This window comes from Lissotriton helveticus, chromosome 2_1, assembly GCF_964261635.1.
Source record: "Lissotriton helveticus chromosome 2_1, aLisHel1.1, whole genome shotgun sequence".
In the NCBI taxonomy this organism is placed as follows: domain Eukaryota; kingdom Metazoa; phylum Chordata; class Amphibia; order Caudata; family Salamandridae; genus Lissotriton; species Lissotriton helveticus.
Window position 1 is genome coordinate 152,233,505 of NC_136059.1, and position 23,979 is coordinate 152,257,483.

Consider the following 23,979-nt stretch of genomic DNA (forward strand, 5'->3'; position numbering starts at 1 on the left):
CCTAGGACCGGCCTGGACAATCGGACACAGAGGAAAAGGAGTGTCAGAGGGTGCGGTAGTGAATAGGGCGAAAGGGAGGTGTCGGGCGGGCACAGGGTGTGATTCTCAGGGAAGAACAGCGCAGATGGGGGGAGGTTTATTACCCATGCATAAAACAGAGAGCGGGGGTGACCACTGCCTGGGGGAGATGCTTGCGAGGGTGGGGAGCCATGCTAAGGATCGACAGCGTTCACAGAGTGGATCTGGTCAAGGCATCTAAAATGGCTGCCGTGCACGACAAAAGTGTGGCATTTGAAAAAAGACAAGATGGCGCACACAATGTTTTTCAACAATTCCTGATTTCCTTCGAATCGAACGTTAACAGACGTTGGGGCATATTACCAAAGTTAAGCGATATTTATCCCTAACGATGCATTGCAAAGATTTTTTTACCGTCAGAAATTATCGCAGATAAACCTTGCTATTATCAAGGTTTATCGCAAATACGATAAAAAACGAGCGCAATGCATTAATGTCGCTGAAAACTCCGCGATATTCATGCATTACCGAGCTAATGCTCTTAGCCATGTTATCCACCTCCCATTGGATAACATGGCTAAGAACTGCTCAGGGCAGCTGTTACTTTTTGGAGATATTCGCGCTTATCTCGAATATTTCCAAAAGTTGATAATAGGAGATAGCGATGTTAGCGACTGTTTCCAGTCGCTAACATCTTGGCATGCCCACTTTGCATGTCATTAGTGATAAATATCACTCACATGCAAAGTGGGACCCAAGATGGTCGCTATCTCCTACTAGCCGTCGCTAACTGGTGTTAGCAACAGCTAGGTAATACACATATAATTTTATCTCCGCGAAGCGGAGCGCTGTTACAGATATATATCTTGTTTTTGAACGTTAATTTCTCAAAATGCACTGAAGCACATATATTGAGACATAGCAAAGGCACATCGGGCTACCAGTCCCTAATATTTTACCAAGTTTCGTGCAAATCCATTCAGCCGTTCGATTATTATTATTATTATTTTTTTTTGCCCCGCGGGGCCCTTTTAAAACCTCCACATCAAACCTAGGGGGTCAGCGAGGATCTACTATGCCCCCTTATGGTCATCAGCCGTTCGATTATTATTATTATTTTTTTTTTTGCCCCGCGGGGCCCTTTTAAAACCTCCACATCAAACCTAGGGGGTCAGCGAGGATCTACTATGCCCCCTTATGGTCATTTGCCCCTTCGCTTTGGCCTCCTCTTGTCTCTCGATCCTACCGAGAGACAAGATGGCGGCCGCTACGTACTGTTTGGAATGTTTACAGACACCGGAGAGCCAATCAGCTTCGCTTCGCAAAGCTCCGTAACGCGAAAAGTACGCGAAGCGGTGCGCTGTTACAGATATATATCTTTTTTTGAACGTTAATTTCTCAAAATCCACTGAAGCACATATATTGAGACCTAGCAAAGGCACATCGGGCTACCAGTCCCTACAATTTTGCCAAGTTTCGTGCAAATCCATTCAGCCGTTCGATTATTATTATTATTATTTTTTTTTGCCCCGCGGGGCCCTTTTAAAACCTCCACATCAAACCTAGGGGGTCAGCGAGGATCTACTATGCCCCCTTATAGTTATTTCCCCCTTTGTTTTGACCTCCTCTTGTCTCTCGATCCTACCGAGAGACAAGATGGCGGCCGCTACGGACTGTTTGGAATGTTGACAGACGCCGGAAAACCAATCAGCTTCGCTTCACAAAGCTCCGTTGCGCGAAAAGTCCGCGAACCAGAGCGCTAACCGGTCCGCTGTTACAGATATATATCTTTTTTTAAACGTTAATTTCTCAAAATCCACTGGAGCACATATATTGAGACCTACAAAAGGCACATCGGGCTACCAGTCCCTACAATTTTGCCAAGTTTCGTGCAAATCCATTCAGCCGTTCGGGCTAAAAGTGAGGCCAACCGCCCTATGGAAAACTCAATGTTAAAAACACGTTTTGGGACCCCCCTTTTTTCTCGGCCCCCACTGGACGAACCCCCCCCAAATTTTCAAGGGCTGCTCAGAAACAAAATGTGCCATTTTCCTGAAAATTTCAGCCGATTCCGTCCACAAACGCCAAAGTTATTAGACATAGAATTTTCAAAAAACCCATAGAGAAAAAATCCTAACTATATATACCTACTGGCGACCGCCAGTAGGTAATATATATATATATATATATATATATATATATATATATATATATATATATATATATATATATATATATATATATATATATATATATTCCCACACGTACCTCTTTCCAAATCCGGACAGAGAAACGGACACTTTAGTTGAGTGTAAAAAAGTTTTTTTCAGTTTAATGCTGCCACAAAACAACGCGTTTCAGCTTCTTGCCGTGTATATATATGCACACACAATATATCATTCACATCTAAACCAAACATATATGTACACTGATTTCTTGTCTGTGGATGTTTTAAACATTACTACATTTCACCATGTTCCCTGCATTCATTAGGATTTATAAAAAACTAATCGTTTGCATTGAATGAAATAATACACATACGTGATCTGGAAATGAATATAAATGAACCAATGCAACAATGATTAAAAGATACGTGGTCTAAAGATTAATTTATATTTAAGGAAAATACTGATGACATAAAGAAATATCACATTCTGCAGGTGGATTGTGGCCTTGTGTATGTTTTATGTATGTATGCGTTATCAGTATTGCAAAATGGCCTCCTGGCAGCCTGTGCTCTTTACCCAATGCAATCACATGGAAATAACTGCAGACCATTCATCTTGTGTATGACATGTACTTCTCTTGTTGTCCAAAAGATAACCCCGTAGCTGAAACATACTGCTGCAGTGCTAGGGCATAAACAGCCCCCTCTATGGATATCCACCCTCTAAAACTAGTGAGGGAACTTCATCCACCCGCCTCCACCCATGACTAGTGCACTGCCAAGTGGCATGGTCAGACCTGCCAACTTAAAGAAATATTTCACCATGTTATGTTATGTTAACAATGTTTATAACGTGCACAACTACTCAAAGGAGTGTCCCGGCGCGAGCCCTGGAGCAAAAGACAGAAAGGGATGACAGCAAAAGAGAGGGAAAGCATTCAGCTGAAGAGGAGAGTTTTGAGTTTCTTTCTGAATTGAATGGAATCCTGCGGGCTGCATAAGTCAAAAGGGGGAGAGTTCCAGGCCACCGCAGCCCTGTAAGCCAGAGAACTGCCACCTTTCCTTTTCAAGCGGAATCTGGGAATGTTTGGCCTCAGCATAGTGGAGAAGTGCAGTTGTCTGCTGGGGGCATTGAACTGAAAATGCTTCCTATGGTAGACTGGGCCATAGTCGTAGAGAATGATTCAGGGATTTTGAGGCATGTGGCCCTATGCCAAGAAATACCCAAGAGGGAATTCTGTCCCCTCCCTCAATGCCGTAGAAGATGAGCTTAGATCCCACTCTGGGCAGATGTTTCCAGATTGTCTTCCCTGCCACTGTGTGATAATGCTCCTCACAGGGTATGGCAATATACCGCAATCACTGCAGGAAAAGAGGGGGATCTAGCTCGGTTGGGAGGAATAGTTATAGAGCTGAATCTAGTATAAGGGCTGGACCCAGTGGAATGTGCAGAATTTGTCATGGTGTAATCTTCTGATCCCATGAGACATTCAGCAGCACCCGCACGTTGCTTGCTTTCTGTGTGGAGGTGGTGGTGAGGGTGCTTTCTTTTATTCACTTCCAGCTGAGTCCAAAACAAAGGCGTGATTTGAACGACCACCAGTACTCCTTGTTTTCCAGTATCATTCCGGCTGGGAGTTTTTTTGGAACCTAACACCTAGATGCCAGTGCCATGGTCCCGGAGACACGAGAAAGGCTGAGCGTACTCGCCAGTGTTTCAACCACGGCGGATGGTGCTGTGTCAACAGTTTTAGCCACACCGAGGCTTATCATAACTTAGAGTAATAGGAACGTGCTGTACATGGCCGGGAGAGATATATATATATATAATGTTGGCTGTTTCACAAACCACGGGGCGGGATCAGGATTAATATTCAAAAACCTTAATCCAAAGTTTTACAGTGCTGATAATACAAGGAATTGCATTTCATAATTAAGGAATATTATGACCTACCGAGTCAGAATTATCACCGGTACTAAGGTCTAAGAATTAAATTACTCCATTACTGCCCTGAAGAAGTCAAGGGTTTACACCCCACTGACGAAACACATGTTGACTGGCTTGTTAAGCAATACAGCATTAAAAGTGAACATTTCAAAGAAAGGACATCAGTGTCTTCACCCTTGATCAACGAAAACGGTGTTGTACTGTTTATTTACTCACTTTCGTGTGCATAGGACCTGTTGTTGTATAAAGGTACCAGTGTGTTATCACTTCTCAAGTGCTTAAGAGAAACTATGATTTGGAGGAATGTTTTTGACATTGTTCGATCTCTACATGTAAGAGATATGCAGGCACTGTAAGAATCAGACATATCTGTCTCTATGATTAATTACACTAATAACAATTTAAATAGTACTTATTTTTATTTCTTTTTTGGAGCTACACATCTCATTTTACGGTATCAAAGTGCTTTACATTACGAACATTACTACCCAAAGGAACTTATTTTTAGCAACCATGGAAAAACGAAAGATTGAGAAAAAAATAATATGGTTCTAAACTCCCATGCTCTGCAGTTTGCCTGCAACTCCTAAAGCTGATGCTGCTTTGGAAGGATTGCAGCTTAGCAACAAAGGATCTGTGTAACAAAAGAAGTAACCAACTAATGTATCTACATAAAATACAAACATATGATCTATATGCTACACAACGTACTTTGCAGCAGGCACATTAAGGGCCTTATTACGAGTTTGGTTGTCCTCCTGCCGCACTGCCACCGTGCTGTCTACAAGAGGACCGCCAAAGCTGTGGTTCATCCCCCTGCCAGATTACAAGTTTCATCCATGGCGGGCGGGCGGTGCTTTGGAGGCCATTGACCTAGGGTAGCTATGGGGCAAGTCCAGCAAGTCTGTGTAGCAACTGCATAGTTAATGAAGAGATTGTCACACTTCCTATAGCAACAAATAACAAAGTGAAGGAAGGCAAGCTTAAATTAATCTAAGCCACTGGCAATAACTCGAGCCACATTCTAGTAAATCGTTTTTCACCCACTCTACCACTCTAGACAGGGACCCACTATATGGTAATCTGTCTTGATCATGCTCCAATAGAAACAGTCATCCAGCTTGTACCAGGCCAGGTTCGCTCCAGAAGTGAACACAAGCAGAGTAGCTCTTCGAGGTGTTAACCTAGCATTGGGTAACCAAGCCAGGGTCATAATTCCATACTCTAAGCGTGACATGACTAGGGATTGGACTGCAGACTGAATGCCCTCAGTGGGTAGGAATGGCTTGATTTTCCTTAATGTGATGAGATGATGATTGGCTCCCCAAGTTGTTGCACTGATGTTATCTTGCATTGTCAGGTATTTGTCAGGAGTTATGCCTAGAGAATTAACAAAGTCAACAACATGAAGAGTGCAGTTGAGAGCTGTAAGATGTTTGAGCCAGTCTTGAGTGGAAGTGGAATGATTGTGGGGCAATCAAGAGGAATTCTGTTTTGAGGGTATTTAGCAGAAGATGATTGTGAGCTAACCATTGTTGAGTTTTCAGCCGCATACCGTTAAGAGTTTTGATGTCATCCGGAGAAGAAATGTTCAAATACACCCGTCCCAACAGTCCTATCTCTTCCTGGTGGACCCCATCCAGCCACTGTGTAATCGACTGGATGTGGGATGCGCGAAAGTAGAGTTCAAAGTCTGGAACCCTCAGACCACCCTCTTCAGGAGGACGGCAAAATGTTGCCAACAACACCAGGTGCCGATTCCCATCCCAAATCAATTTTCGTAACAGGGCATCTAGTTGTCTGAACTAGGAGACATGAACATATACCGGTAGATTTGTGAACAAAATATAGGAGTCTCTGTAGCATTGCCATCTTGGAGACTGCTATTCAGGCCATAATGGGTAGTTTCAGTGATCGCCAAAAAGGTACACAAGATTTCAGAGAGCGTAGGGCTCTCCCCAAGTCAGTGTTTCGAAGACCTTCCGCCGAATGAAATATCTGTATCCCGAGATACCTAAAGAAAATAGGAGACAATGTCAGATCCTGTAGTACTTCCGGAGGTCTTTCCATACCCCGGGAGATGGGAAACATATGTGTTTTGTCTCTATTAACCCAAAGGCCAGACACCATTTCAAAGTCTCACAAATGCTCCAAGGCCTTGGGAAAGCCCGAGATACCATCTCTGAAATAAAGTAGTAAATCATCTACGTATAATGAGATGATGTATTCTCACCCCTCGCCCACTAAACCCAAGCCTCGTAATACTCGTCTAAAGAGTTCTGCGAGAGGTACAATAGCTAAGGCAAACAGAAGTGGGTACAGTGGGCATCCCTACCTTGTCTCTATATTAACTTGGTACTGTTGCAAAAGCATGTTGCCTGTTCTGATTCTGGCTGTCAGGCTCTGTATAATAACTTGACCCATTTAATCCAGTCATCTCCCAAGCCCATTTGTTTCATCAGCGCAAGCAGGAAGTCCTAGCACACTGTGTTGAATGCTTTTTCAAGATCCGCAGACGTCAGCCTTCCTTTCTGATTCTTGCGCCTTATCGGGTGGTGCATTACATGATAAAGTCCCCATATGTTGTTGGAGGTGTTGCGCGAGGGGATAAATCCACTTTGATCTGCGTGTATCAGTTCCTTCATTGGGAAGGAGTAGGAGGGCTAATACTTTACTAAGAAATTTGAAGTGTAGATTTAGCATAGAGAGGGGACGAAACTCCATGACCTTAGCTCCCTGCCCTTTATTTTTAGGCAGATGTACGACTACAACATCTCTAGTAGAATCTGGGAGGGCACCTAGTCGCCAGGAGTCTGCCCCCACGTGGGGTCAGGATCCCAAAATAAGCCGCATAAAATTATTTTGGGAGGCCATCAGGGCCTGGTGTTTTACCTGTCACCATCTTCTTAACAGTGGTGTCAATTTCCTGAGTGGAGAAAGGAGCTCCTTGTGCTTTCTAAGCTAATCTAAGCCATTGGCAAAACCTCGAGCCACATTCTAGTAAATCATTTTTCACCCACTACACCACTCTAGACAGGGACCCTCTATATGGTAATCTGTCTTGATCATGCTCCAATTGAAACAGTCATCCAGCTTGTACCAGGCCAGGTTCGCTCCAGAAGTGAACACAAGCAGAGTAGCTCTTCGAGGTGTCAATCTAGCATTGGGTAACCAAGCCAGGGTCACAATTCTATACTCTAAGCGTGAGATGACTAGGGATTGGACTGCAGACTGAATGCCCTCAGTGGGTAGGAATGGCTTGATTGTCCTTAATGTGTTGAGATGATGATTGGCTCCCCAAGTTGTTGCACTGATGTTATCTTGCATTGTCAGGTATTTGTCAGGAGTTATGCCTAGAGATTAACAGAGTCAACAACATGAAGAGTGCAGTTGAGAGCTGTAAGATGTTTGAGCCAGTCTTGAGTGGAAGTGGAATGATTGTGGGGCCATCAAGAGGAATTCTGTTTTGAGGGTATTTAGCAGAAGATGATTGTGAGCTAACCATTGATGAGTTTTCAGCCGCATACCGTTAAGAGTTTTGATGTCATCCGGAGAAGAAATGTTCAAATACACACGTCCCAACAGTCCTATCTCTTCCTGGTGGACCCCATCCAGCCACTGTGTAATCGACTGGATGTGGGATGCGCGAAAGTAGAGTTCAAAGTCTGGAACCCCCAGACCACCCTCTTCAGGAGGACGGCAAAATGTGGCCAACAACACCATGTGCCGATTCCCATCCCAAATCAATTTTCGTAACAGGGCATCTAGTTGTCTGAACTAGGAGACATACACATATACCGGTAGATTTGTGAACAAAATATAGGAGTCTCTGTAGCATTGCCATCTTGGAGACTGCTATTCAGGCCATAAGGGTAGTTTCAGTGATCGCCAAAAAGGTACACAAGATTTCAGAGAGCGTAGGGCTCCCCCCAAGTCAGTGTCTCGAAGACCTTCCGCCGAATGAAATATCTGTATCCCGAGATACCTAAAGAAAATAGGGGACAATGTCAGATCCAGTAGTACTTCCGGAGGTCTTTCCATACCCCAGGAGATGGGAACCATATGTGTTTTGTCTCTATTAACCCAAAGGCCATACACCATTTCAAAGTCTCACAAATGCTCCAAGGCCTTGGGGAAGCCCGAGATACCATCTCTGAAATAAAGTAGTAAATCATCTACATATAATGAAATGATGTATTCTCACCCCTCGCCCACTAAACCCAAGCCCCGTAATACTTGTCTAAAGAGTTCTGCGAGAGGTACAATAGCTAAGGCGAACAGAAGTGGGTACAGTGGGCATCCCTGCCTTGTGTCTATATTAACTTGGTACTGTTGCAAAAGCATGTTGCCTGTTCTGATTCTGGCTGTCAGGCCCTGTATAATAACTTGACCCATTTAATCCAGTCATCTCCCAAGCCCATTTGTTTTATCAGCTCAAGCAGGAAGTCCAAGCACACTGTGTTGAATGCTTTTTCAACATCCGCAGACGTCAGCATTGCTTTCTGATTCTTGCGTCTTATAGGGTGGTGCATTACATGATAAAGTCCCCATATGTTGTTGGAGGTGTTGCGCGTGGGGATAAATTCACTTTGATCTGTGTGTATCCGTTCCTTCATATAGGGAAGGAGTAGGAGGGCTAATACTTTACTAAGAAATTTGAAGTGTAGATTTAGCATAGAGAGGGGACGAAACTCCATGACGTTAGCTCCCTGCCCTTTATTTTTAGGCAGATGTATGACTACAACATCTCTAGTAGAATCTGGGAGGGCACCTAGTCGCCAGGAGTCTGCCCTCACGTGGGGTCAGGATCCCAAAATAAGCCGTATAAAATTATTTTGGGAGGCCATTAGGGCCTGGTGTTTTACATGTCACCATCTTCTTAACAGCTGTGTCAATTTCCTGAGTGGTGACAGGATCTCCTAGTGCTTGACTGTGCCCTCCAGTCAATTTCTTCAAGGAAATGTGCATCAAATATGTATCTAGCGCTTTACTCCGAGAGGAGAGAGGGTGCTGAGTACAAGTTCTTATGGTAGCCGCAAAACTCCTGATTAATCAGGGAGAGGGAGTGTAAGGGCTGACCATTGGGTGCCTGCTCATGGGTGATGGGGGCACCTCAGGACTCCAGCTTAATGAGCCAGCTAGGAGTCAACCAGATTTCCCTTCCTCCTCATGTGCTCTTGTTATGTATTGTTTATAAGCGGGTGCCCTTAGCTTTTCTAAGATCTTATTAAAGTGTCTTTGAGTGGCTCGGACTTCATGTAGGGATTTGTGTTGAGTACCAAGAGGGTTATCTAATGTGCATAATTTCTTCTCCAAGACCTGTAACTCTTTATGTTACTCTGCATGGATTCCTACTGTTTGGCCAATACATTGATTTCTTATTACTACTTTAAAGGCTTCCCACTCTTATAAGCTCTTGAATCAGAGCCCTGGTTAATAATAAAGTAATCGTAGATAGCTTCTGCCACTGAAGTCGGGTTAACCACCACACTGGGGCAAGTGGTTGTTCTCCCAGTGGGGTAAACCGCAGTAGTACAGGGCTGTGGTCTGCTATAGTTCGCTTAAGTACTCCGAGTGAGTAATGTATTGGGCCAGGTTATGGGAACACACAAAGCCGACTATTCTGATATGTAAGTTATGTCCTTGAGAAAAATACGAGAGAGTATGGTCAGCCCTGTGTTGTGTTCTCCAGACATCTAATAATCCCCAGTGCCCAACTAGTCTTGCAGTCTGTCTGCCAGTTTTCTTGCCGTGGTCCCTTTCGGGATGGTGGATCGATCGGTCCATGTCTACGTCTAGTACACAATTGAAATCACCTCCCAATAATCAAGTGTCAGGGGATGTGTTCGCCATATGTGTGGAGAGAGAGTGGAAGAAGGTAATCTGTTCCTGGTTGGGGGCATAGATACTGACCTAAGGTGATCTCTTTACCATACAAGCTGCGCTCTGTTCAGGCATATCTGCCGTATTTGTTGATGAGGGAGTGGGTTAGTTCGAACGGTCCCAGACCTTATCCATATTAATGTCCCCCTGGCATATGCCGAGTAGGAGGTGCTGCAAAATTGGCCTCGACATCTGCGTCTCAATCTGTCTATCTCGTACCCAAGCAAATGTGTTTCCTGAAGCATAGCTACCTGGATCTCTCTGCCTCTGAGATATCTATGGATGTTGTGTCTCTTGGAAGGGGATCCCATCCCTTTGATGTTCAAGGACATGAATGTCACTGAGAGTGCAGGATTAGTCATGTGTGCCATTCTCATGTTCCAACTCTCTCCAACCCCTATAGCCGTCCCTACCTCTCCCCAAGGTCAATTTCACACTCCTCAAATAAACCGGGGAGGGAAAGAAAGAAAGAAATAAAAAAGAAAACAAAGGAGATGGTAAACATTTCCCAACAACAACTCCCCAACCCATGGCAGTACATCAATGGCCTACCGTCCAAACTGTGTAATACAACCATACAGTTAATGAATATCTCCTCTTGCCAGCCGGGGCCTCACCAGAAGGGGTGCACAAGAAGGAGTGCATCAGTAAGTCTGACACTCCGCACCAGCCTAGGTTTTAGTTACTAGACTACAGTGATCCGGACTAGTAGGCTCCATCATATATAGTAGAGCACAGATATGAAGCACCTTAGCCGCTGCCCTGTTGCTCCAAATAAGTCTGGTCCCCCTATTCTCTTCCCTATCAGACTCTCCCCAGTTCCTTAACATCATAAATACAAGAAAGTAATAGAGAAGGCGAAACATTAAAAAAACAGTTTATTTACATATTTTATTGACCTTAAATCTGCCTTCGACCATGTTCCTAGAGGTCACTTATTGAAAAAACTTGAAGAATGGGGAGCTATGGAAGAACTCTCAAGGGTAATTATGGCACTATATATGCAAACTTGGGCACCATTTAAAATAGGGTATGGAAGCAGAGTAACATCCCAAATTAGGACAAATAACGGGCCTTAAATAAGGATGTGTCTTGGCTACAAGCCTGTTTAATTTATATCGAGCAAATCTGGACGAAGCTTAGGATTTGGGAAACACTCACCTACCAATTCTTGCTGCAGAGACATTGGGCTGTCTACAATATGCAGACAATATAGTCCTACTAAGTAAAACACCAATAGGCCTACAATGGGGTATAAATGCCCTAAAAAAGTACAAGGTAAATCAGGGTCTAGATCTGAATCTAAGCAAAACCAAATTGATCCGGCTGGTTGATTTTAAGTTTAAAAATCACGTGTGGTTTTTGGAAGGGAATAAAACTGGAGGAAGTACGCTCACTCTTTTATTGTTGGTGATTGTGCTCTACTCCAATGTAGAGAGATTTGACGTTTTGCCAGAAGGAGGGCTATCTCCGTGAATCTTCTAATGCATCTTTTAATAGGTTTGACATAACACAGTGGTGCTATTAGTGGGGTAGGTTGCATAGTATGCTCGACCATAATGGACAAAAGATTAAATACCTCCTACCAATATGTCTGAATGGGAGCACAGTTCCAAGCAAGATGTGCAAAATCTTCCTCCAATGACATGCATCTGCCACATACACACGAGGCAGTGGGTTCATCTTGGGTAATAGTTTCAGGATAACATATATTCTATAGAGGTATTTAAAATGTAATAATTTGTGTTTGTAGTTGGTCGAGATGTATTGTGTCTGTGAACAGCAGTATGACCATATTGCATCAGTTAATGGTTCACCTAGATCCCGCTCCCAAGCCACCCTTACCATAAGGCCCACTGCAGGACGTATGGATTGTGATAAGTGATATAGGCGGGAGACCAGTTGAGTGCAATCTGAGGAGTTCACAACTAATGTAAGAGGAGGAAATTCTTCTGGTTCTGTATTTGCGTCAGGCAAGACGCTCAGCAGAGCGCCTCGCACCCTATGGAGTAGAAACCTATCCATATATGTAGCATCCCCACTAGATGTCAAGTCGGTAACAGTGCATGGACGAGAGCCCTTAAAAAGATCCATAACTGTGTAAAGTCTGAATCTTTCCTGTATCCTTGGCGCAAAGGAAAATAGTCTTGAAATCACTATTTAGGAACATGGGAATACGCTCATGCAGGCACGCCGTTATCATGTGCCTAAGTGGAGACTCAGCTGCCCTTACTTTTAGGGGAGTAAAGTTCATAATGCCACGTGTCAAGGAATTTTATAATATAGGGTCAAAGGACTAAGAACTGTGCTCATTAGTGGTATCTTACATATGCACTATAATATTAACTTAATCCTGTTTCTATGTATTCATTGGCCTTGAAAGCAGTTCCTTCTGGCTCAGCAGGATAGAGGATAAAGGACTATGGCTCAGTATCGCTTGGTTAATATTTTAAGAAGAGGACATAACAAGCTCCCATCTTATGATTTTATTCTTGGTGAAACGTGATGGGAAAAATAAGACCAAAAGGTTTAACACTGCTAGCTCTGGGAGAAATGAATTAATAATGGTTTTAAAAATGTGTTGGTTTTAGAGTTGTTTATATCAAATCGGTGATAGTAAATGTTAAGGAAAAGTAAATAGTGCATACAATGAACATTTGGCTTTAGAAAATCTGCAAATGGCACGTTGAATGTTGTAAGAGGCGGGAGGAATGTAATGAATAGTGATATTTTATTCAAATTCTACACAATTTTATATAATTTAAACAAATTGTTTTATGCTAGTTTTGTATTGCAGACTTACATTCATGATATTCATGTTGTAGTGTTGGAAAAAGGTTTTAAATAACCAAATATAATAAAGACATTCCTGTATAGCAGTACCGGTGCTATAATGTCATTGTCAGTGCTTAGAACAGACATTATTGTGAAGTTCTTTGAAACACTTACCGAGGCAGCGGACATCTTCGCTCCAGACATTCTGGGAGCCATTTCTAATGCACTGTATCACAGGGTGGGACGGCTGGTACCCTGCAGCACAGCTCACCCACGTCCATTCGGTGCTCCCATAAAATAATCTGTTGTTTGGAGCCAGCAGGTTTTCCACTGAGGGTGGTTTACATTTTTCTGTTAAAGAAATAAAGTGCATCATGAATGTGTCTCCTAAAGGTCTACATTTGTGACGGCTGAAAAAACAGACACAAGTTTCCCTGTCCCCCTTGTGACCGGTGTCTGCCCCCTCTTGGCCCTCTGGATCCTGTACTAAAGGATGCATTTCACCACAGTCCACACCCAGGAGCTGTGGACATGCGTGTTTTACAGACACTGTCTTCCTCTCGTTGCCTCAGTAATCACTGACCAATGAGAGACAGGATATCACGCTGGACAACAGATTTTGCACTAGAATAGAAGGGGTGACAGAGCTGAAAGCACCGGTGTGAGGGAGAGTTTGTGGGAAGGCAAGAGAGAAGCAGGAGAATTCCAACGGAGACTTTAAAAAAGATATGAAATAAGGTGCAGAGAGGTGTCTGTGAGCCGTGAATGGAGGGAGCGTGCAGTCCCTACTGGAGAGATGGAAGGAGAAAGAAGGGACGTGGGGGTGGCAGGGATTTAAGTAAAAGGAGAGCTGAGGCGGGCCGGCTCCCTTCACATCCCTCTGCAGAGGACAGTCCTCCCTAGGGGGTCAGAGGTCAAGAGCTGCGCCCTCGTCACATTCCAGCCACCAGGGTGTACACAAGGCCCTTAACTGTTCACATAATGCCCTAGGTCGGAGTTAGTTACATATCTGTTGTTATCCTCACTACTGTGTGTATTGGATCCCGTAAGGTTCACAGCGCTACGTAACTAAATATGGTAAATGCAAACATCACTCTCTCACTGCTGTCTTGTGAAAAATAGTGGTCGTGCATAAAACTCCAGTACCTGTCACCCTTTGGTGCCACTGGCTACAAATTCGTTCAAAAATTTAACAGAAGGAGCGGCACCGAACAAAGCACAGTTTAGTCCATTTGTATTTTCTTTATTTACTTCTTTATTTCGACATCAACATATCGTTCGGATCCGTGATCGAAAAAGAACCTTAATCTTTGGCCTTTTCCGGGGAGGACGAATAGACCGTCTCGGGCCGCTTATCATGGCGGTATACCGAACTATGTGGAGCACTTCTCCACTACCAGGAGTCCATCCTCTTCTGATTAAAATCCAGACAGTTCAGTTCATCACTTCTGCTATAAAGTGGGAGATTTTGGATTATTTGGAACGCTAGTCCATCACCGAAGATTAATTTTCGATGAAGGGTCCAAACAATATTTTTGCCTTCTGACCTTAAAGCGCTGAGGAAGTTCCAAAAGCTTTTGCTTTAGAGGAAAAACATGTCTTGCCTGTTTTATGACCATATGTTGATGTCGAAATAAAGGAAGATAATAAAGAAAATACAAATGGACTAAACTGTGCTTTGTTGGGTACACTTCTTGTGGAAAATTAGTGCGTTTTGGTGAACATTATCTGCGCCATCTTGCCTCTTCCCTGATGCCACACTTTTGTCGTGCGCGCCCGCCATTTTAAGATGCCCCGATCAGAACAAACCCTTTTGCATGCCGCTGGCCCCTGACATAGCCCTTTGCCTTCGCTAAGCCCGCACGCTGACCACCCCCTGCTTGCACCTGCCTTGAGTCATAAACCCCTCTCCGGCGCTGCTCTGCCCCAGGCCCTCATCCTGTTCCCAGCGCGACGCCTCCCTGCTTTCCTTTCATGATCTCCGGCCCTTAGATGCAAACCCCTTTTTCCCCGTGTGCCCGTTTTGTCCTCCCCGTTCCCAAGCCGACACCCAGCTCTGCCGATACCATCCTTGCCCCTCCCCGTACAATAGAAAGCTTCCCCCATCAAAGAATCCCCGGGTTGATCAAAGCCCCCACCCCATGAGATCCGATCAAACTCCCCACATTCCGTGAATCGGCGGATTATCCAGCTGCGCGATGCTCATCACCTGTTGTGACTAGGGTGGGGACTTCGACTGTAAATGTGTGTGGGAACGGGCCCAAAGGGGAGTTCCGAGAATGTCTTTTCCATACATCAAAGCTTTAAACATGTATGTGTAATCTGCAATAAAGTCATAAATGTGGGTATAAGAGGCCAGGCCTCAGAAATACAGTTAGAGCACCTCAGAACGATACCTTCTGTCCGTTTCGTTGTGTTCTCCTCCGGAGAGAATAAAAAAACCTTGTTTCCTGCTTTCCAGTCTCCAGCGCCTGCCTCTTCATTGATTTAAATAACTAGAGGGTCACAGAGGCAATACCGCCGGGCAAATATCGATTGTCCCCGACCCGATTGAACTTTTTTTACAATTGGCGTCCCAAGCGTGGGGCCCATCAGCGACTCGTGGATCCAGTGGGAGAGGTCCCGACGACAGAGTGAACGACTGCAACGATCGGGAGAGCTCTTGCCCAATAGACCCTCGTCTGGCAGCCGATCATCCGAACTTCACTAGTTCCGAACAGACCTCTCTCGAGTGATCTACGGTCCTGACTGGGAACCATCAGGAGTGCCGTGAGAAATAAGAGAAAAAGAGGACGATCGGGCGCTGGATTCGGAAGACAAGAAACTGTCCACATGGTCCGGGTAAGGTCGTGTTGCCACGACAAGTTGCAAAAAAAAAAAAAAAATTTTGTTTTGATTGCTTGATTGTTCAAAATACTAGTATTGCTCTGATTATTTTTATTTGGAGATTCACTGTCTGCAAACGGAGAAACAACAGGCTCTCTCTCCCTTTGCAAGCAGTGGAGGATAGGTAGGGTAGCAGCCGTGCTTGTTCTTTTTTCTCCCCCACTCAATAATTGCTTGAAACTGAACTGTTGTTCACAAAACTATTGTTTCCTGGAGATTCCCTGTCTGCAAGCAGGGAAGAGACCACCCTTTTTGCAGATAGTGAAAAGGGTAGGTAACGCAGATCTTTGCGGACCTACTCATTCTCCCCATTGTTATTTATTGGTCGTTTGGTTTTATATATTTTTTTGATCCATGAGGTATTCACTACCTGCAAACAACGTAGAATAGAAATATTCTGTCTAGTCTTTGCACCTAGTGATAAGATAGGCAGTGCTGACTTTTTAGTCCCTCGTTACGAGCCGTCATGTCTGTCTTCTCCCCACTGATAAATAGCCTGTTTAGCCCGGACCGGGTGTTAGAGGTGGACCATATAGCTCCACTAGAAGGCACCCCTAATAAGGACATGTTCATAAACTATGGGTTAGTCACCATAGCTTATAATAAATTATGGCACAGGTATACCGAAGATAGCCAAGACAAACAGTGGCCACTGGCAGGATCCTTTGACCTTGATAAAATAGAAACGTTAGAAATAGCCTTTCGAAATAATAAGACGACGCCAATTATGCTCGACAGTCTCGGCATGTGGCGCAGAGAGGCTACGAAACGACAGAGAAAAGACGAGGATAAACCAAGTAGGGAAATATACCGACAGGACAACCCCAGGACACCGCTACCCACAACTTATCCCCCGACACTATGCAAAGGACGACCAGACTTAGGGTCAGACCAATGCGCTTTTTGTAGGTATGTCGGACACTGGAAAGCCCAATGCCCGACTCTACTGAGCGTGAGTAAAGGCAAAGGGCCGACAAGAACGACAGACCGACAGTACGAGAAAAGGCGCGAGACAGAGAAGAACCCGACTTACATAGACAGACCAGACAGAACCACCGCGTTTGATTATGCCCGATGGCACAGATTTCGCCAGGAAAATCTCAGCGGCATGATCAAGTTCTCCTAGGTCGGGCAATGTCAAGACGGGAACCCAGCCTCGTTTAAAATTCACAGACGGAAAGAGATAATTATGACCAATAACTGTTTTTATATTTGTCTTGGGTCTTTGTATGTCGTACTTGTACTGTCCCCCGTCTGAGTTTGTGTGTATGTAATGTACAAATCTGCGTCATCCCTCCACACGTGTTTCCGTGTTACTCGACCTCTGTTAGCAGAAACCTAGCATCAAAGCAACCTGGAAAGAAAGAAATGGTAAAACAAAATCCGTAGACCATTAATAAACTTGAACTTTTAATTTAACACAACAAACAAGGAATAATAACGATAAACTGTAGAAAATGAAAGTCAAACAGAACATTCGCCCCCCCCCCATTCTGGAACCTTCCAAAGTAGGGCAGGGTTACGGCTACGCCCAACCAACGGCAACCCATATAAGGCGAGCCCCGCCGCCAACTCTTGGTCAGGAAATCTTAACGTATGGGGGAGCCGGAGGAGAGGCAGGAGCCCGCAGCCTGGGCATTTGCAGGTAGTCCCGCCACATGTCTCCTTGGCCGGCCGCAACGGGCCTGGAAAGACTAAGGTAGTCCCGCCACATGTCCAAGAGGAGAACAAGGCACCTCTTCCTTTTCTCTTCCGTCACAGCCGCAGCAGTCCTGGACGGCGGGATGTCCTGCACGTACCTCCACAACAATTTGTCCAAGTTGGGCTGGGAGGGAGAGGCGACGCGGACGAGCCTCTCCCACCTCCACCGGTAGGAGGTTTCCCAGCCCCCAGCCCGACGCCGAACATCCCCAGTCAGGCGATGGTGCCCATACTTCCACAGCACCGAACACACCATGGTGGTACCCCAGTACTTGCGCAGCACCGAACGTACAATGGTGGCACCCCAGTATTTGCGCAGCACCGAACGTACAATGGTGGCGCTTGGGGAACACCGGATGTGGAGAGGCCTTCATGCGGGGCGATGAAAAGGAGCGGCATGGAGTGCACCGGGAGAAGGAGACGATGTGAACGAGTCTCCCTCGCCCCCCAGGTGGGGGCATCACAGCTGCACCCCAGCTGAACGTCCCGCTCTCACAAAACAGGGACCTCTTCCTTTCACTCCGAAGGGTCTCTTCCATTCTTGCAAACTCGACGAGAGTGGCCCCTGTAGGGCCTCAAAATGGCGTCTGGATCCGCTGGAAGGCGGGCCCCGGCCACTAGAGTAACTTTGGCCAGCCATACAACTCGAACATTTGTCCCATGGAGCACGAGCCCCCATCTCCGACAGCATCTCCGCAGCCTTGAAGATCATACAAAGGTCCCCGGCGGAACCTTCGGCCTTTGCAGGTTTCCGGTAAGGGACGGCTGCCTTGATCGCCAACGAAACAAACATGACATTGCCACACCTTCTGTTAGCGTGAATTCTAGAACTGCCGAAAAGGACTCTGGTCCAAACTGCCAGTAATGGAAACATTTCCCCCTGATGCTGCTTCCGGACTGTGCCGGCCCCGCCCAAAATGGCGCTGGTATCGATCGGAACTTACGAACACCTCGTGGTGTTCCTTCGCACTAATATAAACTTGATGTTCTGAGATTTTATATGATCCTTTGTACACTTGGCTAGAAAAGACGAAGAGAACTCACTCGACGAATAGTGTGAAAAGATCCCGGTTACAAATGTTGATTACGAATGTACAATGTATTATATTTTTATAACTGATGTAAACCTCATTTACGATGCACACGTACGGTATGCATATAGGAAATCTGATTACAACTGTTATGATTATGCTTCTAAATTATGAAAATATATGCCCCCGAACCCCCAGCCAATTAATAGACGTTTTAGTCTCTTACAAATGAATGAGTAAAACTTTCCGATGTTTTTATTGTTGCAAACGACACCCCCCACTGTACGCACTTTAGCCATTGCCACGACCGACCAAATACGACCACACCCTCCTAATCCATATGCTGAAATGAATTTGCAAAATAAAGTCTTTGAAACTATGGACGGGTATTGCATGCTTTATTTTAAAACAATATGGGATGGGTAGGAAAGTTCTTTTTCTGTGCACCCTACTCTGCTCTCTCTTTAAGGTTAAAGGAAGATGGTTGCCCAGCCCTGGAGGACGGATCGGATCGACAACACGACACTCCGTCTTAAAAGTACGCGACTGACTCATGAACTCTCGCGTAGAGGAAGACCGTGACTTCCAAGGATGGGTAAAACGAATGGTGTAAATGAGGGAATGTAAAAGGAGGGTGAAATGAAATAATGTAAATATTGTAAAGTACAACGTTCCAAAGTAGCAGGGACCCAAGAACCGAAGAACTTTAGAACGCCACGGCGTTGAAAGAGGTTTAAGGATCCCGATAGTGAGATATATCCTTTGACTAGATACCTCGCACTAGGCACCTCTGGTTTCCTTTTTATGTTTCCCCGCACACGCCCTACATGAACACACTACCCCCCCCTCGACTCCGAAAACTATATCCCCGGGGACCCTGCCCCAAGGAGGAAAGACGAGTAAGAGGTAAGTAAAGGACTTATGAATCCATGTATTTGAATGCGCGCGAATGCTGTCTCCCCCACCCCCCCCCCTTTTTTCCTCCCTCTGCAGGTTACATCAGAGATTACAGCCAAGGTGTGGCGAAGATCTGAGACCTTGCCATGTCTAAATACACGAAACGGACTAGCGCCGCAGGGTGGTGTCTAAGCACGCCTGCAAACTACTCACGTATCGAACAAACCCGAAAAAATTAGCACAACCTGATAAAAAGTGATCACCCTTAAACCAGACCGGACGAATGAACCCATGTCACGTATGATGCGAAACTGTGAGGGAATGTGTGTGTGTGTGACTGAGGCGTTGACCCAACTGGTCAAAGGACCGAGAATGCGAGAAAGTGCGACAAAATGGTACCTCCTTTTTTCTTCTTTCCTTTTCTCAAAGCACGTCCCCTCTACCCTGTCTAATGCTCAAACTGCATGATTACAAGATTCTAACGCGGACTCGTGAATACCCTTTACTGTGTAATGCACTAAATAGCCTTTCTTGAATGCACTGCCGCCCTCTCTGTTGCACGTGTACTATTTAGCCTGCCGTTGCACTCTCTCTCTCTCTCTCTCTCTCTCTCTCTCTCTCTCTCTCTCTCTCTCTCTCTCTCTCTCTCTCTCTCTCTCACTCTCTCTCTCTCTCTCTCTCTCTATTTTTGCACTACCACTCTTCCGAGTGGTTAGCCCCGAAATTGGCAGATTGCCACCCCTAGCACACCACCTAATTGGCTTCAAATACCGTCAGTATTTGCACAAACGCTTGTCTTTAATACAATCACCCTGAGGCCGCGTCATTACCTCTCCTTTTCCGCTAGAAGTCAATGAACCCAGGTTGGGCCGTAAGGGAAAGGACAGGTAAGACGACAGAGGTTCCCTAATCTGGCCCGAAATAAGGGAACTACATGTCAACGGCTCCTATAGTATAAAACAAGGACCTCAGAATACGCGACCCTCCCCTCCCCGAATCGTCGCAATACCCAAACCAGAAAAACGATCACCCCCGTTACCTCCCCTGTCTATGTCCCTGGTTGTTTCCCATAAAACCCCTGTCCTTCCTAGTTAAGTAACCGGGCTGTAAAAGGTTACGTAGGACCCAGAATGATGTTTTACAAGGTTAACAGACTAGACCAAGGTAAAGAAATCATCAAAATGAACCCCGCAGTAGTTGAAAAACAGGATGCACCGATAGAAAGGAAATGTTTAGCCATGTTCGTCTCTCAGCAAAATACCTGTGTAGTACCATGTTGACGACTCACTGTACCCTTTTGTAAATGTGAAACTCTAGAGAACGGCATATCTTTGCCAGATTTGTCTCCCGAAGGTGGGTTACCATCAGATGAACTGTCATGCCTGTAATAAATGATTATGAAGGAAAGTCATAATAAATCCAACAGGTCCGCCACCGGTCATTCATATGCCAGTTGTGAACGTTAAATATAACGGACATTTTCATTCTTTGCCTGGAGCTGGGAGAGAAATAGACTTTTTGATTATCTTCATCTGCAAATTTTCTAAAGACTGTCTTTTCAAACTTGTTTAAGGGTACTGCTGTTGGAGGAGAGAAGGACCGGATGTGGGAGCACGAGGCCCGACTGCAGACTAAGGGACACCTGCGACATTAGCCAAGGCGAGACCACGACTGAAAGGAGCTGCAGGACGAGGCACTGTTTTCGACAGCATGAAAAGAAAGGGTCGACCTGATGCCCCTGCTCGACGTCCAGTGCCTTTCGACAAGTCCCCGCTCTCTGAATTCCGTCGCACGCCCGCCCATTTGAAGTCTCTCGTTCCCCTAGTTTGTTCCCAATTTGGCCTTGCTCCATCCCCCTTTTTCCTCTGACCTACCCTATGGACTGTTTTGAACGCTCTTCTTCCATCGGAACTTTCTGACAATCACCTCAAAGGACACAGGGCGAAAAGGACCTTTCCGACCAGAAACGCGAGGAAAGGGTCGTGCCCTGCAACGCAGAACTTAGAACAGAGCTGGACTTGTAGCTCCACCGCCGGTGCTCAACAGCGCCAACGAAAGACCACAAAGAACAATGAGAACTCATAAAACTTCGAACATTCGACATCCTCAACCACCGTTTTGCTACGCCTCATTTCTCTCCCAGCCGCCATTGTATTGATCCTGCTCCAATCCGAATCTGAAACATGTATTAACCTGCCAGTTCACGTTATGATATGTACTTGCTGCTCGCCGTTTTTGTATTTCATTCCTATGACTTTCCTGCTTTATCAAATAGGTGCACCTCCTAAAAAAAAAAAACTAGAAACCACAAAATGTATTGTTTACAACTCTTTTCCATCTAGGGTTCCTACCGTTTTCTTTCTCATGCTCACCACAGTAGAACCGAATAGAAAATGAACCAGCAAGATGTCTTGAATATGTTAAAGGGAGGACTGTGGAAAATTAGTGCGTTTTGGTGAACATTATCTGCGCCATCTTGCCTCTTCCCTGATGCCACACTTTTGTCGTGCGCGCCCGCCATTTTAAGATGCCCCGATCAGAACAAACCCTTTTGCATGCCGCTGGCCCCTGACATAGCCCTTTGCCTTCGCTAAGCCCGCACGCTGACCACCCCCTGCTTGCACCTGCCTTGAGTCATAAACCCCTCTCCGGCGCTGCTCTGCCCCAGGCCCTCATCCTGTTCCCAGCGCGACGCCTCCCTGCTTTCCTTTCATGATCTCCGGCCCTTAGATGCAAACCCCTTTTTCCCCGTGTGCCCGTTTTGTCCTCCCCGTTCCCAAGCCGACACCCAGCTCTGCCGATACCATCCTTGCCCCTCCCCGTACAATAGAAAGCTTCCCCCATCAAAGAATCCCCGGGTTGATCAAAGCCCCCACCCCATGAGATCCGATCAAACTCCTAGATGTCAAGTCGGTAACAGTGCATGGACGAGAGCCCTTAAAAAGATCCATAACTGTGTAAAGTCTGAATCTTTCCTGTATCCTTGGCGCAAAGGAAAATAGTCTTGAAATCACTATTTAGGAACATGGGAATACGCTCATGCAGGCACGCCGTTATCATGTGCCTAAGTGGAGACTCAGCTGCCCTTACTTTTAGGGGAGTAAAGTTCATAATGCCACGTGTCAAGGAATTTTATAATATAGGGTCAAAGGACTAAGAACTGTGCTCATTAGTGGTATCTTACATATGCACTATAATATTAACTTAATCCTGTTTCTATGTATTCATTGGCCTTGAAAGCAGTTCCTTCTGGCTCAGCAGGATAGAGGATAAAGGACTATGGCTCAGTATCGCTTGGTTAATATTTTAAGAAGAGGACATAACAAGCTCCCATCTTATGATTTTATTCTTGGTGAAACGTGATGGGAAAAATAAGACCAAAAGGTTTAACACTGCTAGCTCTGGGAGAAATGAATTAATAATGGTTTTAAAAATGTGTTGGTTTTAGAGTTGTTTATATCAAATCGGTGATAGTAAATGTTAAGGAAAAGTAAATAGTGCATACAATGAACATTTGGCTTTAGAAAATCTGCAAATGGCACGTTGAATGTTGTAAGAGGCGGGAGGAATGTAAAGAATAGTGATATTTTATTCAAATTCTACACAATTTTATATAATTTAAACAAATTGTTTTATGCTAGTTTTGTATTGCAGACTTACATTCATGATATTCATGTTGTAGTGTTGGAAAAAGGTTTTAAATAACCAAATATAATAAAGACATTCCTGTATAGCAGTACCGGTGCTATAATGTCATTGTCAGTGCTTAGAACAGACATTATTGTGAAGTTCTTTGAAACACTTACCGAGGCAGCGGACATCTTCGCTCCAGACATTCTGGGAGCCATTTCTAATGCACTGTATCACAGGGTGGGACGGCTGGTACCCTGCAGCACAGCTCACCCACGTCCATTCGGTGCTCCCATAAAATAATCTGTTGTTTGGAGCCAGCAGGTTTTCCACTGAGGGTGGTTTACATTTTTCTGTTAAAGAAATAAAGTGCATCATGAATGTGTCTCCTAAAGGTCTACATTTGTGACGGCTGAAAAAACAGACACAAGTTTCCCTGTCCCCCTTGTGACCGGTGTCTGCCCCCTCTTGGCCCTCTGGATCCTGTACTAAAGGATGCATTTCACCACAGTCCACACCCAGGAGCTGTGGACATGCGTGTTTTACAGACACTGTCTTCCTCTCGTTGCCTCAGTAATCACTGACCAATGAGAGACAGGATATCACGCTGGACAACAGATTTTGCACTAGAATAGAAGGGGTGACAGAGCTGAAAGCACCGGTGTGAGGGAGAGTTTGTGGGAAGGCAAGAGAGAAGCAGGAGAATTCCAACGGAGACTTTAAAAAAGATATGAAATAAGGTGCAGAGAGGTGTCTGTGAGCCGTGAATGGAGGGAGCGTGCAGTCCCTACTGGAGAGATGGAAGGAGAAAGAAGGGACGTGGGGGTGGCAGGGATTTAAGTAAAAGGAGAGCTGAGGCGGGCCGGCTCCCTTCACATCCCTCTGCAGAGGACAGTCCTCCCTAGGGGGTCAGAGGTCAAGAGCTGCGCCCTCGTCACATTCCAGCCACCAGGGTGTACACAAGGCCCTTAACTGTTCACATAATGCCCTAGGTCGGAGTTAGTTACATATCTGTTGTTATCCTCACTACTGTGTGTATTGGA

At 45.3% G+C, this 23,979-nt stretch overlaps 1 protein-coding gene and 1 long non-coding RNA gene across 2 annotated transcripts in view; both read right to left on the bottom strand.

The window, feature by feature from the left end:
• The window catches only part of LOC144820085 (uncharacterized), a 395,659-nt gene extending 382,522 nt beyond the window's left edge, over window positions 1-13,137 (bottom strand). Inside the window, exon 1 of the mRNA XM_078677737.1 lies at window positions 12,966-13,137. The gene's annotated coding sequence lies outside the window, so the exon portion shown is untranslated. The remainder of the gene's footprint in view (window positions 1-12,965) is intronic.
• Window positions 13,138-23,118: 9,981 nt separating this feature from the next.
• Window positions 23,119-23,979, bottom strand: part of LOC144819259 (uncharacterized) — a 124,019-nt gene continuing 123,158 nt past the window's right edge. The window contains exon 3 of the long non-coding RNA XR_013607251.1: window positions 23,119-23,289. This is a non-coding gene — a long non-coding RNA (uncharacterized LOC144819259). The remainder of the gene's footprint in view (window positions 23,290-23,979) is intronic.